We start from the raw sequence: 2,747 nt of genomic DNA, 5'->3' as shown, positions 1-2,747 counted from the left end.
TATTATTATTATTATTATTATTATTATTATTATTATTATTATTATTATTATTTTCATTTCTGTTAGCATTGAAATGCTGACAGATGTGCAGAGTGTCATGGTTCCGACAGATGAAACTCTTCACAAGAACTTCAAGGCATTGTTTACAAGGTTTACATGAAACCAATCCATCATCTCTTAACTGATCAGTCAGAGATTGTACAAGTTGTATTCAAAAGTTTTGAAAACGTTTTTTTCAATACTGTAGAGCTGTTTTCAATTTATCTTTCTTTTTCTGAAGATTGTGTTGGAACAAATAGATATGTCTTTTGCAAATAGAATAAGAGAGTTGGAAGGGATCTTGGGGGTCTTCTAGTCCAACCCCCTGCTCAGGCAGGAAACCCTATACATTTCAGACAAATGGTTGTCCAATCTCTTCTTAAAAATTTTCAGTGTTGGAGCATTCACTTCTGGAGGCAGGTTGTTCCACTGATTAATTGTTATAACTGTCAGAAAATTTCTTCTTAGCTCTAGGTTGCTTCTCTCCTTGATTAGTTTCCATCCATTGTTTCTTGTCCTGCCTTTAGGTACTTGGGAGAATAGCTTGACTCCCTCTTCTTTGTGGCAACCCCTGAGATATTGGAACACTGCTAACATGTCACCCCTAGTTCTTCTTTTCAGAAAAGAACGGGAGACAGGATTTTATTTACATTTTTAAGGCTGCCCAATTCGATGATGATTCTAGATGCACATTTGTATTTAAGTTGGGCATACATTACATATTTTAACTGCTTTGGGTTAAGACCTCAACTGAGCAGAATTATCAAGTAGGATTGTACCTTGGGTCTCATAATGAAATTATGGCCCCTCCTCCATATGGCACCTTACATGAAATGCCTCCTCTTTTTTCTTCCTTAACTTTAACTTCCTTAATTTAAGAGTGAATAATAAGAATGGGAAAACAGACATAAGTACTTATTTTGAAAGGATGGATGGAAACAAGGTCATAGAGTTCAGTAAAAGTGGTTGGGTCATTACCAAAAAGAGAATGAGAATAGTGACTGGTAATAGCTGCTTTGAAAAAAAAGTTTCTTTCAAATCCATCATTTAAACTAGTCTCCTCATATGTACAATAGGGAAATCAATGAATCTTAGAGGTTAATTGATTGGATTTTTTATGATTAGTGAAGAATTCAAGGGTGGTAAAAATTTTTGAATATGGACAAATTATTCATTGTATTAAGAATAGATTTTGGAAACAATGATGATAGAAGAAAAAAATATGAAAGGAATGAAAGTACGGTAAAAGTAAAAACGAATACAGTAAAACACGAGCCTGTATGAAAAAAAAATTAGAAGACAGATTAATTTCCCAAGAGAATGATGGAAAGAAGATGAAAACAGAGAGAATATGGAAACCAGAGTAAGAATAATTATATTACAGAGTATCACAGATATGTATGGAATTATGCTTATGAAAAGAGAATATTTGGGTTAGAAAAATGCACTTGAGAATGCTGCATGAAATAAGAATGAGAGAAAAGGAAATGAAAAAAAAAAAGAAAGTTTCAAGTATATAGTCAAAGAAATCAAGAATGGTTTAAGATAAGTACCAGAAAGAAAATGTTAACAGATGTTAATATTGTTTTGGAATTCTGTAAAGAGGACTAAGCAAGATACATGTAACAATGAATGGGATTAAAATAAAAGTAATGTTTAAGACAAAATTTATTAAAATGAATTTATACATGCCATAAGGATGCTGAAAAATGCTACAGCTGCAGGTATAGATGGTTAACTGGAGAAGTGTTAAAACATGGATATGGCTTCCTCATGGAGTGGCTGTGTGATTTGTTGAATGTCATATAATTATTATTTCATTACACAAAAGAAAAGATAGCAGGAACTGATGCAAAAACTATGGGGGATTTATTTAAGTGTGCCTGGAGAAGCATATGGCAGAATTTGGTTTTAAAGAGGTGATAATGAGCAAATCTGTTAAGAGCTGTCTGGTTTTATTATGAGAAGAGTAGTTTACAGACCAAATTTTTGCTTTTCAGCAAGTCATTGAAAATGTATGAATGTGAGAAAGAAATTTCACTATATGTTTGTTGATTTAAAGCATGTTATAAAGTAAATATGCTTAAATTATGGAATGTTTTGCATAAATATTGATTGGATGTTGATTGCTGAAAATGATAAGAACAGCATATAAAGGAAATAAGGCGTGCGTGAAAATAACTTCAATGCTTAATACATAGTTCAGCACTGAGCAGGGAGTGAAATTATATGTTATCCCCTTGTTTGTTTAATTGTGGATAAATGTGCAAGGAATGCTAGTGACGATAGCAAAGATGTTTGGTTGAGTACATGAATATATACTTTTGCATTCAGATATGTCATATAATTGACTCAATACATAAATGTTGTGATAATGGAACTGTATATGGATGTCCAAGAAGTATAGTGAGCAGTTTAGGCCTAAAACTAATTGTAACAGTTTTCTTCTTTTTATCTCATGCTTTTAATTTCTTTGACTATCCCTTACTTCTGTTCTGTATTGTGCGGTTTTCCTGAAAATGAATAATGTGGTGAATATGTCTGTAGAATAATGTCTGTGAATATGTCTTTGAGAAAATCAACAATGAACTTTAAGAAGACGAAAAGAACAAATTGTAGCCAGAGTCACCCATAGTTTAAGGAGAAAATTCTTATAAGTCAAGGAAAACCACCTGGAAAAATGTATTTAATTAATAATAATAATAATA

At 32.1% G+C, this 2,747-nt stretch overlaps 1 protein-coding gene across 1 annotated transcript in view; it reads right to left on the bottom strand.

Moving 5' to 3' along the window:
• SSBP2 (single stranded DNA binding protein 2) overlaps nt 1-2,747 on the bottom strand; it is a 95,733-nt gene that overhangs the window by 13,270 nt on the left and 79,716 nt on the right. The window lies entirely within an intron of this gene.

Source organism: Protobothrops mucrosquamatus, unplaced genomic scaffold, assembly GCF_001527695.2.
Source record: "Protobothrops mucrosquamatus isolate PMUCROS unplaced genomic scaffold, P.Mucros_1.0 scaffold272, whole genome shotgun sequence".
In the NCBI taxonomy this organism is placed as follows: domain Eukaryota; kingdom Metazoa; phylum Chordata; class Lepidosauria; order Squamata; family Viperidae; genus Protobothrops; species Protobothrops mucrosquamatus.
This window is presented reverse-complemented; position numbering and strand designations above follow the sequence as displayed.